Raw genomic sequence first — 14,203 nt, 5'->3', positions numbered from 1 at the left:
CTTTCTATCAGTGATACTCTGCAGCCTGAGCAGCAGCAACACTTTTACAAAGCTTTCAGCTACTCGAGCCAGATTTCTCCCCTGAGAAGATTCGCTTCCTAAGTACTAAAACATAAATACTGCTACCAAAGCCAAACACTGCACCTCATTTTGACTTTAAAAAAGTCAACTGAAAACAAGAGCTCTCTCTAATGCCAAATACCACCAGGGACTTGCCTACAGGAGCACCCTATTAGATTACTAATAAAATAGGTGTAATCTTCAAAATAAAATTATAGCAGTATAAAAGATGTGGTTTGAAAAACAGATTCATGGACTATAGCAAGACTGGCAATTATGCAGAACCAGAGGTCGGAAACTGCTTAATACCTTCCACCTACATGCAAGAAGAGGTTACACCTCTGCAATCACAGCCTGCTCCAGCCACCAAATGAACATTTGGCCAAATTTTGACCACTGTGCAGACCAGTTTGCTGCACCACTCCTGGCCAGTGGGAGGCTGTGGGAGATTGCCACTGGGTGGCTCCTCAGTCCCACAGAACCCACCTACATCTGCAGGTGAGCTCCCACTATCAGAAAGGTTTCAGGTACTGACCAGCCTGGGCAGCAGCACACACACCCAGCCCATCCAGGGAGGATCTTCAGGAAGGGACTGGTATCTCATGATGCCAGAGGCACGTGGCTCATCATATTGTGCAAGGGGGCCTCTAAGTTCATCTGTATTGAACTAGTCCAAAATCCCATCTCAAGGGACACTGAAGCTTTTTCTGGTATTTAGCTCATGCACTTGTTGGCTTCCCTCCAACTGCTCTTTTTCTCAGACTCCAACAGAAAGTCTCCTGTAGGACAGTCCTGCTGGACAGGGTAACTCCAGGGTCTCCCACAACTACTGCATTCTTTTCAAATATGTAGAAAGGTGGGCTGGAGTTTGATTACCACTCACACACACACTGTAAATTGTCACCCAAAGCCTTCAGGTCCCTTGAGTGCAAGCTTCACCACACAGCTCATTGCACTGTTGATTAGTAAGCCATCCCACATTCTCCAGACAATAAAAAACAGCTACTAGTAGCAGACTGATCTCTGTGCTATGAAGCCAGCCTTTGCTTTGACAGCAGATTTCTTATATTCTCTAGTTTGTTGTTGCTGTTGAGTTTAATGCTTTACAAATTAGTATTAAAGAAATTAGTATTAAAGAAATTAATATTTATTAATTTGTTGATTAATTAGTATTAAAGAAACCATCACAGAAGCTAACAAAACAAAAGCAAAAAAAAACAAACATCTACAGATCCTACATAAAGCCAAACAAGGCATAGTATTTTATAGAAGGCATGAAGCAACTTTGGAGCTCAGGCAGAAGAGGTAGATCTATCACTGGGAGCAATGACACTGAAGGTTCAACATGGGTTACACCAAAGAGGTCCAAAAGCTGAGCAAGAATATCAGCTGTGTGAAAGGGCAATGCACTGAAGAAACTGCAATGCCTTGCTATATGCCAAGTTGATATCAAACCAATGCACAGAGCTTTAATTGCTAAAGTGAATCATTGACTACTGGTTGTAAAGGCTCTTGCATAACAGCAGATTTCAAGGACTGTATGGGACAGAACCTTACTCCATTTCATGACTTTCAAAACTCTTTTTATAAAGACCTTCAGAACACAGGGAGAAAAGGGACCAACTAAACCAACCCTATATAACCCAGAAAAAGTGTATATACTACTTACAGAAAGAGGGGGAAGGGGAAGGAGGAATAAAAGTTATTGTCATTAGTGATGGATCTAACTAATGTAGGCAGGGCACTGCCATTACATCCATCCAGCACAGCTACAGTAACTTCCAGGAGCTTCTTAGCTAGGCAGAAGCAATGTCAGTTTTTCAAGTTTTCAGCAAGAAGTCTGACTATGCTGCCTTTGCTTGAGCATTTGGTTTATATAATACAGTGGCAAGAGCCCAGCTGGAAATCAGATCAACCAGAACATTACAGAAGGGTGGGCAAAAGAAGGGCAGGAGCAGGATTGCATAGGAACCTCCCATCCATGTCCCCAAGGAAAGCTTAGTCCCAGCCTCATCCAAACAGTGCAGAAAGGAACAGGCTAGACTTTAGGTCAGACATTAAGGCTGCTTATTCAAAATATTTTCAGTCTTCAGAAGGCCCAGTTTCCCCTCTCTCCTTAGGGAAGAGGTGAATTCTATCTAAGTGAGGATTCAGAAACTTCCTTATTATTACCAGGAACACTGAGAAACATGAATGCTCTTGTAAACGTATTTCCATTTGCTCTCTACTGACCTTCAAAATGTTGCTATCTCAGAAACAGTTCTTAAAAGCAAGGGTCAACTTGCTCCCTGAATGCCTGCCCAATACCAATCACAACAGGGTAACTTTATATACACCCACAACACCCTATGTATTCCCTGAAATAAAGTCCTTACAATCCATTCTTGGAGTAAAAAACCTTCTGTGCAAAATTCAGGAAAAAACAGCTTAATTGCAATATTGTTTTGGAACTCACTTCCTTTATTTCTGTGACCAGCTGGAGACAAGCACCTTGTTTTATGCTGGGTCAAGGAAATGTTTAACTACAGGATTTATAGCAGAATATATACGTGTATATATCACCACAGCACTACAGCTGCTCAGCAGTTATAGCACCAGGCAAACACTGGATTAGCCCAAGGAAAACAGGGATGGGCTGGAATATCAGCCTGCTCACTAACATCTTGCTGCAGAGGCTCCAAGGCAGGAGAGCATCCAAGCCGGTCCCTGGGACAAGACTCAGCATCCTGGAATCTCAAAACCACAGCCCTGTTCCAAACCCAAACAACACTCCACGAACCCTTCCTGGCTGATTAGCAGGAAGGAGCACAAGATTGCAATGGCAGCATAAACAAGGACCCAGAATTTGTGATCTTTCAGACCCAGCTGAAGCACCGCTTCACAAAGCATGAATGCCAATTACAGGGATGGATAGGCTGAATTCAAATTTCCACTTGGTTAGTGCTGCACTGGACAGACTGAGAACTTTGGTGCTTGCCCAGCAGTTTCATCTGCCGAAAGGGGCTGCACCAAGATCTTCCATGAAAAGAGGATCAGAGACTGTGAAAATCCATGGGACCTCCTCCAGTTCCTGACGTCCCCAGCCAGGTCAAAGGCAACATGTTCAGTCCTACTGTTTGTGAAAGTAGAGCAAGACACTCTTCTACCTCATAGTACACAGGAGACAGTGGAAGAGGCTGATCAGCAACCCCTCCTTCCCTGTTATTTTGAGCAGAATCCATGGAGCAGAAGTCCTGGTATGCGGGCTTCTGCTACCAGGGCTGGGACTGTACCACATGCACCAGCAACATCACTGGGGCAAAGATCAACACAAACATCAAAAAAACCCAAATCTGATCAAAAAAGGTACTTTGAGGGAATGAGCACATAGGAAAAAAGATCTGAAAACTGTAACTAAAATTAACACAACAGGCAAGGAAGAATACTGAAATGGCACATAGGTGACTGTGCAAACTTGTTTCAGGAACAACCCACTGCACATCACCTTCCATCTAATCCAGACAGGATACAAGCTTCTGTTATCCAGGGTCATTAAACTGAATTTCAAACGTCTTGTGTGTTCAGCTCTGGAGAGCACCTAATTTAGTCATTAATATAGCAGCAAAAATAAGCCACACAATGCAGAATCACATGCCTTCATATTTGCTTTCTAGTATAGAAATACTTTTCACATGTTGACCTTCAGAAAAAAAAAGCAAGGGAAAACAAAGGGGATTTTTCTAAAACTTCCTTTCCCACCACCTCAAAGATTCAACAATTTCAGTAGCAATCCAAGAGGACGTCCTCAGAATTCTGCAATCAATTATTTATATTTTCCCCCTAGCAAGACAGTCTCCCCATCATTTGGACACAAGGCAGGAGAAGCAGTTCTAGCACACAAAACTCCAGCAGAAGCTGCATAGGCCAGGGGCAGGATTACCTACAGCATCTCTCTGAGCCACAGCCCAATTCTGGAGCTGGGAAACACTGATATAAGCCAGCAGCATTTCTGATGTCACTCAGCCCGTCTCATCTACCAGATTATCAGATCTTCTTTATATTTTTACACAAGTTGGTGTTTTGCAGGTTCTTCCTTGTCTTGACCTGACTCTGCAGTGGGCAGCAACTCACTTTGCCTTGTGTAAGTTCCAGTATTTAAACAAATTTTTAAAGCAGCCTGGCTAGCATATTAAAAAAAATAAAATAAAAATTTGGTTTCCTCTAGCACCAAAAAAGTGTGTAGTAAAGACCTACCTGTAGGAGTCAGTTTTTCCACTTTAAGAATTTGAGATATGAATAAATAGCCCCTTGACTCTCAAAGTAAAAAACACGCATCTGAGTGAGAAAAGGCTGAAAGCTCATCCCTAGACTTTGGGGGAAATAAAATCCTTCTAGCATCCTTCTACAGTTTCATGACTATTTACAAAGGTTTTATGAGACAATACAATATTTCACATTTTTAAGGTTTTTTTTCAGTCTACTCTAGAATAGAATTAACAGAAACGGAACAGGCCGAGGCAGAGTCTACAGAAACTGAAGAGAAGGCAGCATTTTCTCTGATTACAGAGAGACCTTTGATCACCAAGGTCACATAAACCAGGCACACAGAGCACGCTAGTCATTACCAGCCATGGAGCAGGCACTGGGCAGAGTCTCCCTGCCCTCCTCCCATCACACTCCCCTGCTCATTTACTCCCACCCCTGCCATAAACAGCCATAAAGGCTGTGGCTAAGCTGGAGGAATTGCCAGGCAGCGCTGCCTGCTTCCAGATCCTGGGTCAGCTGCATCCTGCCTTTCCCCACGGAGAGGGCTGGGGCCGGCCAGCAGCACTGCCTACCAGCCTGTAAAAGAACTCCCTGCCCCACCAAGCACAGCCAAGGACAGTGGAAAACAAATGAAACAACACAAGACATCAACACTTGAGGTTCATGAGGCAGAGAACAGATGCCCAGAGCAAGGAGACACTCAGATCTTCCCTCTGCTCTCCCATGGCCAACCACTCAGACTTGCCTAAGAAGCTTGGGTTTGAGGCCTGGTTTTTCCAAGAGGCAATGGGGGAATGAGATCACCACAGCAGACACCGCTCAGCCTCTTGCCCCCAATGCTTTTCCTGTTTTATACAAAGAGGGAGGAGTGCAGCTCAGGTCTGGACAGACAGGCTGAGCTGGAGGCTGTGGGGCAGTCTCTGGCCACTGGACATCCTGCAGCACCTGAGCTGAGACATTCCTGAAGCGGCAGCCCAATGCATAGCTGTGGGTAGAGCTCTCCATTTCTTCAGGCCCTTCAGGAAGCACAGTTAAACTTTAATCAACATCTAAGGCATCTACGGTTGGGAGTCAGACATCTGGCTCTACACCTTTCCAACAGTGGCCACCTTAGCACTTTTGGATTAATTAGCAGCAAACAGATTTTCTGAGGTGTTTTATAGCTGAAGGGCTTCCTGTGGCTGCAAATGCCCCAGAAACCAAGACATAGATGTGTTGTGTACAGTTTTCAGCCTGATGAAAAGAAAGACTATTTTTAATCCTAGCCTACGTAGGGTGGGGCTCAGTCTCCAAGCAGGCCAAAAAAGCCACTATAATCCACAAGACCAATGCCTGGCAATCTTTGTTTGCAGGCTGATGTCTGTTCTATTTTGGGGATGGGAGGAATTTAGAATAAAAAGATATATAAATTAAAAACAAAGGAGGCTATGAAAATGAATAGAGGGAAGGGCCAGACTTATCCTGTGTATTTTGGTCTAAAGAACAGGGCTCTAAAAGAACACAAATCAGAATTACTCTATTTTGCACTTCCCACGGCAGTTTATAATTTATAACATGGGGTGAGGAGACTACAGCCCCAGTATATTTTTTACAGGAGGAAAAGCCAATCCACATCTCCTTGCACAGCAGTAAGACCCTTGGGAGGACGAGGCAGGAAAACAGTCACCAGCCATAGACTCACCACCAGGGTCCCATACAAGGTTTCCTATCTCAGACACCAGTACAACAGCTCTTGGGACATCTCACTGTTTTGTGCAGTTGGGACTGCAAAAAAGGCAAAGCAGAGGATTGGAAAAGAAGGCAAGTTTTGCTTATTTAGGGCTTATGGCCAACAGGCAATCAACCCACTAAAATCAGAGATTTTTTTGACTCTCAGCACCTAAACTAATCCAAGATCACACTGACTTCAGAAATAACATCTTTTTATTTGTTTATAATAACATATAATAACATATTTATTTGTTACAGACCCTGTCTTACCTTGGCATTCAAGCCAACTCAACACAGCCACTTCCTTTGCCACATTAGCCCCACATTCCTTGCACAGGTCATTTGTCTAAAAGCAGATATAGATAGCCTCTCTCACTGTCTTCAGGTGCCCTTTTACCACCCAGCCATAAACTGTGAAACACTTGCATAGACATCAGCATCTCTACAGCTCCTTCTTCACATGGCCAGGGCTGGATCATTAACCCAGCTACAGAAGTCTGCAATTACTTCTCTTGGCAGAATGCAGAAAGGGCAGGACAAAGAGATGGTACACTGGAGTAAGTGGAGGACCAGCAATGATGAACCTCAAGCACTGCTATCACTTTGGTCACAGACCTCTTGAAAAAAACCAACATCTAAGCAACATTGTGAAGTTTAACCCAAACATTATAAGCAGAGCAGAAAAACTGAATGTTGAACACCTCAACACATGATTATGGACAACTTCACTCCATCCTTCCTTATTCTACACCTAAGACCTCATCAACTACCTCCTCTCTCAGGTACATCACTAAGGGCAGTATATGATGAGGAAACAGTGAATGAGGCAGTTAAGTCTATTGTTAGCTTTAAAGAGAAAAAAAGCTTACTTAAAACATCAGTAATTAGGCCGCCCACAGAGACACTACACTTTATCTTCTCTTGAAGATCACAGTAATAGTCTCTCTTCCCAGCTATTCAGTGGGGACTCCCAGCAGCATCTGTGAGCTGTCACTCTTTTTACAGGAACAAAAAACCTACTGAAGCGGCAGGAAAAACAGCTGTAAGCATTTCAGAGAAGGAAATGAGACAAGGAGACTGGTTAGAAGCATATGGCCCATACGGATTGGCACAAGCAATCGGCAGCAGTCCTGACCAGAGCTTCCCATTTCAGACAGTTATCCTGCTCCCCACATCCTCAGACACATGTCAAACCAATCATTATTTTATTTCTTCCATACTAACTCCCAAATGTCAGTAGTGCACAGGCCACCACAGCCCATGAGGACAGCCTGGATGTTGCAGGAGGAGTCGATTTGCCCCCAGGAATGTGCACAATGCCCAGCAGCACAGGTGCTGGAGTGCAGACCAGCCAAGCACAGGGGGACACATGGAAGCGGACCTAAGGCAAGCAGCCCACCTGCCAAGGATGCTGCATTTCATGGGCAGTGGTCACCCTCGTGGGTCACCTGCTGAAAGGTAGAGACAAACTAACAGGAATCAGCTGGCAAAACAAACAAAAGGTAAAGAACAACTGTGGATAGCTCCATCTCTGCTGACTGCAGCTCTCCTGGCAGCATGGAAGCCCCCTTCTCATCACCATGCCACTCACAAACACAGTGTAAAACTAGTTTAAGTAGCCCAGGCATGAACCCACAAACCCAGACAGGAAACCCTAGCTGTTAGAGAACATGTGATATAATTCTTCCAAGCAGGCCAGACAGGACTTGCTTATCATCCTTGGCATTTTTAATCCATTACCAAAAAAAGCCAACGGATTATAGATTCCCAGGAGACCAGAGGATGCCACAGTAACTGAGTGGAATAGCTGGCCACCACAGCTCAGCACCCTGCCCAGGGAAGTCCACACCCCTGACGGGAACAGAACTGCTGGGAGAAGGCAGAGCAGCCAAGCAAACAGGGTGATGAAGGGCAGCTGCTGGTCAGCACTGATGTCAGTCGTGGTCAGCACTGATGTCACATGTGCCCACCACATGGAAGAGCTCTATCACCTCCAGATCAAACAGCATGAGCACAGATGTGTATGCCACCTTCTCCCACCCCACTCTCCAGCCCTATTAGGTGGAGACCTCTGTCTTCAGCTCCATCAATTAACCACATTTTCTTGTTTAGCTGGTACAGGTTGCTCTTTATGTGGCTGGCAAGATGACACAGGAACACACCAAACACCTGAAATCTCAAACACAGCACCTGCTGCCCTAATTGGGCTCTGCAGCCACAAGCACATTAGTCCCATCTTTTGGCTATAATCAAATCATCTCTTCCAGCAACAGTTACAAGAGTGGGTCTCCATCATGTTCCCCAGGCACTGTCTCCAGTGTCACAGCACGCCCACCCCAGGTGTGCCAGTGCCATTTGCCAGTGGAGATGGGGTGGACTGGCAGCTGCAGCACAGTGAGACGAGGAAGGAGGTTTTCTGACAACCAGGATCCCCTGTCCCCATGCTTGATGGCACAGCGTGGCGACACCAGCCAGGTAAAGCAGAGGAAATCTATGCTTTCAGCTCTTCATTTGGGAATTATTTGCACAAATCAGAAGACTTTTCACAGATCATTCTGCAGCGCTCCAAGTGGATCTCACAACACATGGAAAGGTGCTATCCAAGTCTCCACTTAAGAGAAACTTGACCTAGAAGCAGGAAGGATATCCAGTGCAGGAAACACTAGAACAGGCTTGACCCATCACCTACAACTTTCAGCACTGAAGAGCACAAAGCAGGCAGCAGCTAAGACTAAAGCTGAACTAATGCTGCTGTGTCTAAACACCACCCACCTCATACTTACTCCCTGTGCAGACCACACCAGAGACACCTATTTTAATTCCATAAATCCAAGAGAGACAGTACACCCACAGGAACATCCAAACCCCTGTGTACAGAGCAGGGGACACAACAGTAGCTCATTCATGACCAGCAGTCACACAGCTCAATGCAATTAGAGCAGCCCAGTCACTGTCAGCTGAGCTGCTGCTGCTGCTCAGAGGACCTCCAGGATGCCCCATGAGCATCATCTCTCCCAGCCACAGCACCCGGGACCCAGATGTTGGACCATCACCCAACTGCCTTCAGCCATCACACTTCCCACCTACTTACCCACCAGCAGCAAGAGCAGCAGGCACCTCTGGGTTAGGAGAGAGCTTTAATGGTGCAAGCAGGGACAGCTGATTCTGCACAAGAGTCTGAGCAACTCCCTGGGATGGTCACAGGGGAAATAGTCCTTTCATGCCCTCCCCTACCAGCAGTGCTGCGGGCAGAGCTCTGCCAAGATATTACCCACCACAAACACAACCACTGCTGCTTGTGCAATAATCCAATTCCCAAAGTGCCAACAAGAATGCATGTGCAAAGATGCTGACAAATGCCTATCAAGGGGCTTGGAGGCCAGGGATAGGTGATGTTGTGACATTTGTTACAGTAGCCCAACAAATACGGGTTTAATTCAACCTTGCATCACCCTCATTACAAGAGCTGATCTCAGTTTTGCAACATGGGTGAAAAGAAAAGGATATTCAGGAATGTTCTGCATTTGGCAAACTTTTTCTTTTTCTTTTTTTTTTTCCCTTTTGCTGTTTGGTAAACCTTTAAAATTCAGTATCCACCTTTTACATATCTGCTGGTAGGGGTTTCTAGATTCATGTTTGGCTTTTTTTATGTAATTAGCAACTCTAATTACTTCATGAGCTCAGTGTCCAAAAAGATACACAGATTACTAAATGCACACTAGTACTTAGTCCAAAAAGTGCTGACCATGCAAAGACCAGTCATTGGTTGATAAATATTAACATATCATGTTGTGGCTATTCCCAATTTCACAAGAAACTTAAAAGAAGGTTAAAAATTAATATCTGTTATTGCAGCAGGCAGGATGATAGCTTGTCAGTCACATGTTTAAACAGCTGGCCTGGAGAGATGAGAATCTGGCTTTTTTTATGCTGAATTGCTGCTCTAATATATGTGGAGGCAGAATAACATTCAAAGCCTGAACAAAACATCAACTTAAACCATGTTTCTTCTTGGTTGGTGGTACACAGATAAAAACCAAATAGCAGCTGCATAAATTTCACCTGTCCAACCCTCTGCAAACTGCACAGGAACACTGGAGCAGCTGGCACCTCCCTCCTTCCTTTCCCACCTTTACTTTGCACTGTCTTTGTGAGAAGCACCACCACATCCCTGCACAGGGTTAAACTGCCCTTGTGAGCACCATTAGAGAGCCGGGACTGTGCTCTGCAGGGCACTGATGGATCTGTACAAAACCTGTGCTGGAATAATACAAGCAGGCTTGATGCTGCTTTTCCACCGCCTCCTCTGCCACAGGCAATTCATGTGCAAGAAAATCAAGCTAACAGGCCTGTACCTAAAGAGGGACAAATGTCCCCAGAGTATTCCAATCCACATCTGTCATCTCTCAATTTTATGAAACAAATAGATGCAAAACACTGTAACTTAAAAAAACAAACAAACCCCAACCACAAACAATAAATACCTTATATTGATACAAAGCAGAACTTACTTGGTCTTTGGCTCTGCTGAAAACACAGACCCTTTGTGCTTCACCACCTATTACTTCATGCTGTGTAAAATAGATTACCAAGAACATTATCTGAGTATTGGGACACGTCACCAAATAAATTACCACCACTTAAAGTATCACCACCAAGACAACCTCAGGTGTGAAATGAGCTACTGATCACATCATCTACTCAGATAAGGAAGTGCATTACAGTATCTACGATGGGCACACCCTCCCTAAACCCACTGCCAATCATGTAAAAGTATGTATCTTCTCCCAATGCACTGTTAAACCTTGTCAAAAATGCAACTGCCATACTGAAGCTCCAAGTGGAGCACTTGCAGTTTTACTACACAAAGATAAAGTGGTTCACAAGGCACACAGATCACTTACATCACCAGCAGCTGCTTAAGCACAGCTACTGAATTAACTGTCCCTAACATCCCTTCCAATCAGTCATTGAGCAGCTCTCTCCTTTGCTTCCCTAAAGTCAGAACTGTTGTATTTCCGCCTCTCCAAAGCCATTTAAGTCACTGCACTAGAAAGCCAAGTAAACACAGGAAAGAGTTACTAGAAGATCCCGCATGAGTGGATTCAGCGCAAACTCATTTAACGAGGCTGCAATCCTTCACTCACAATCCTAATCTCACGACAATTGAAACCCAGAGCAGAGAAGTCAGTCAGGGAGCCCCAGGGGAAGGGCTTCCTCTGCATTTATCCAAATACCTAATGAAGTCATCAGTCCACTGTGAAGCTCATCTAGCCAAAACTGGTAAATAGGTTTCTGGAGTTTGGGGCATTCTTAATCTGGGGAGATGTTTGAGTATTTTACAGGAGAGGAAACTTCATCAGATTAATTCTGATAAGAGAACAAAGACCCTGAATAAACACAATTCTTTATATCTAGCAGTGAATAACTGAGTTTAATAATCACATTATGATCTCTTAACTCAGACAAAGAATGAGTAATTCATCTTTCACAGGCAAAAAATTCCTTTAAAGGAGCTTGGTAACAACCAAGCAACATCCCTAAATTGTTAAATCGTTGGCAAGATTAACAGGCTGTGACAACAACACCGTTTGGAAAATGTTTCATTTAACAAATTATTTTATTACTTTTTTTTTTTTTTCAAGAGTTATTTAGATGCAAACAAACAGATCTGGAATTAAGTCTCTGTGTCTGCACACACCCCACACAAGGCCATCAAACACCCTCAGGGCAGAATCAGCTGCAGAATATTGCACCCAGGGGACCTGCCTTGTGTCCACTAATCCCCCTGAATCACTGCTCTCCACTCACAAACTACCAGCAGCTTCTCTTTGCACAAGATTTCTTTTCAAAACAGACTGAATTTCTATACATCATTATGCACAGCAATAGCACATGCTGATCTCGGTAACTATTCCCTCTTTATATCCAGGTTCCAGCTGTTGTCTTTAAAGTTACTCTGAGCAAGTCTCCCAGTATTAAGGAGTTTTGCTTCTCAGGTTACCAGGCTCACTGGAGAAGTCACAAGTGTTACTGGCTGGACAATGGCTCCAAGTTGTCATGCAAAAGCAATTTACTTGAGATATCTATTATCTTTTATAGTCGCTTCTACAGATTGACCAAAAACAGGAAGCCCAGCTCTCACATTCCACTGGAATTGTGTAACAGCAAAAACAACCTCAAAGGCTGATTCAATGGCATTTGCTCAGATCTATACCAGCAGCTCTCCTGAAAAGAAATCAGTGAGTCCAAGCGCTGCCCTGCTTGAAGGCATGGGTGCTCTTCCAGAGCAGGCACGTGCAGCCTGACCCAAGGAAGCATTAACTGGAGGTCTGTTCCCATCCACACGTTTCACCACTATTTCTACTTAGAAAAACTTACAACAGGAGCACAGTCATGCCTGCAGAGTTGTTACCTCTGTGAGCACAGAGACTGGATGTTATCCATTACAACACTTGCAGACAGCACCAGGGTGCCTCAGCAAAGGAAAGTTTGAAACTTTAAGTCCTGAAAAATTCCCTGTTCCTCTCTGTCCCTTCCCAGGCTCCCAACAAGAAGCCATTGTTAGGGGGAGTAGGGTGACACTTCCTCTCCTAGTCCAAATTAAAGATGTATAAAAATAAACCCACACAGCTGTCCCACGACTTCACTTTATTTCACCCCGCTTCAATTAGATGAGAAGTCGTTCCCATTTCCTCACGCTCTCTGCTTGGGGAATACTACCCTGCACAAAAGATAAAAGCGAAATACAAACCGAACCCCTTTTCAGAGCCGCTCCGCGGGAACCCACAGCGGGAAGCGGCACCTCCCCGCCCCTCGGCCGGGCTCAGCTCCTACCAACTCGCACAAAGCCCCGAGTCTGCCGGGGCTCCATCCCAGCGCCGAGCCCCGGCAGCGGGCAGCGCATCCCCCGGGCCGCGCCCGGCCCGGCTCGGCCCGGGGGTGAAGTTTTCCAGGAGGATGAATCAGACAAGTGCCTTTTCATCGCCGCGGGGAGCTGGGAGCGGCAGCAGGAGCGCGCCCGGCGGACACGTCCCCCGCGTCCCGCCGGCACCGACGCGCTCCGGGCTCCGCGCGCGCCCCGGCTCCGCGCCCGCCGCGCCGCCCCCCTGCCCGGGACCCCCCGGGGACACGCCCGGCCGGCGGCGGCGCCGGGGGCAGCGAGGGCCGGGCCGGGCCCGGAGGAGCCGCCGGGGCCGCTCGGATCCCCGCCGCTGGCAGCGCCGCCGGGATGCTCCGGGCGAGCTGGCGCTCGTCCAGCGGCGGGGGGAGCGGCCGCCACTTTGGGCGAGTTGGAGCCGCGCCGGAGGAGCCCCGGGAGCACTCACCGTCCGTGCCGCTCCGAGCCGTCCCGCCGCTCCGGCCCCGCCCGCTGCCCGCGCTCGGCGCGCCCCGGCCCCGCCGCCCCGGCCCCATTGGGCCGCCCGCCCGCACATCACGGTGCCCCGAGCTGCGAGTGGGCGGCCGCCGAGTCACTCAGGGCAGGGCAGAGCTGGGCTCCAGCCAGGGCACGCCCCGCCCGCGTCCCTGCCGCCGTCGGGCTGCTCTGCCGCGGCTTCCCCCAGCTCTTCCCTGCCTTCATCGCTCTGGTGCCGAATGTGTTCATCATGCCCTGCGTGTATCCCCAATCCCGCGAGTGCCTCGCTCCTGCCCGGCAAGCATCCCTCATTCTTCTGCTGTGTGCCACTCTCCTCCAAGCAGGCATCCTTTCTTCTCTACAGGCATCCCTTCCGTCTGTGCTCGCGTCCCTCCTCCCCTGCAAGACTGTGTCCTGTCTCCCATGCACGGGCAGCCCTGGCTGCCTCAGCCCTGCCACGCAGACAGAGGAGCTCTGGGCTTGCCTTGCAAGTTCCCCTTGTCTCCTCAAGAGCAGCCCTGCGGGCTGGTGCCGAGGATGTCCAGGGAAAGCTGGTGCTGGTGGGTGCATTGGGCGAGGAGCTCCCCGGAGAGCAGAGCTGGGGCAGCCTCAGGGCCTGGCTCCTACAAGGAGTAAGAGGAGTGCAGGTACCTGTCCCTTGCACCCTGTTATTCTGTGCTCCTGGACAGAGAGCGTTGCCGTGGCCTTTCACCACACAGCTTCCAGCTGTCCAATTTGGGATAGGTGACCTCATAACTGTCCTAATTTCTACATTTGCTACACAGACGTTCACTCTGAAAATTGCTAGAAGGGTTCAGGAAATCAAGGGCC

At 47.1% G+C, this 14,203-nt stretch overlaps 1 protein-coding gene across 3 annotated transcripts in view; it reads right to left on the bottom strand.

Moving 5' to 3' along the window:
• PLS3 (plastin 3) overlaps window positions 1–13,393 on the bottom strand; it is a 49,909-nt gene extending 36,516 nt beyond the window's left edge. For 2 of the 3 annotated variants that reach the window (XM_015626657.1, XM_015626661.1), the window contains exon 1: window positions 13,344–13,393. The gene's annotated coding sequence lies outside the window, so the exon portion shown is untranslated. Of the gene's footprint in view, window positions 1–10,526; window positions 10,546–13,343 lie in introns of those variants that run through there. The other variant, XM_015626660.2, reaches the window with a different exon arrangement.
• Window positions 13,394–14,203: the final 810 nt, after the last annotated feature.

Source organism: Parus major, chromosome 4A (assembly GCF_001522545.3).
Source record: "Parus major isolate Abel chromosome 4A, Parus_major1.1, whole genome shotgun sequence".
Taxonomy (NCBI): Eukaryota; Metazoa; Chordata; class Aves; order Passeriformes; family Paridae; genus Parus; species Parus major.
The sequence above is the reverse complement of the archived record's forward strand: the minus strand, read 5'-3'. Positions and strand labels throughout refer to the sequence as shown.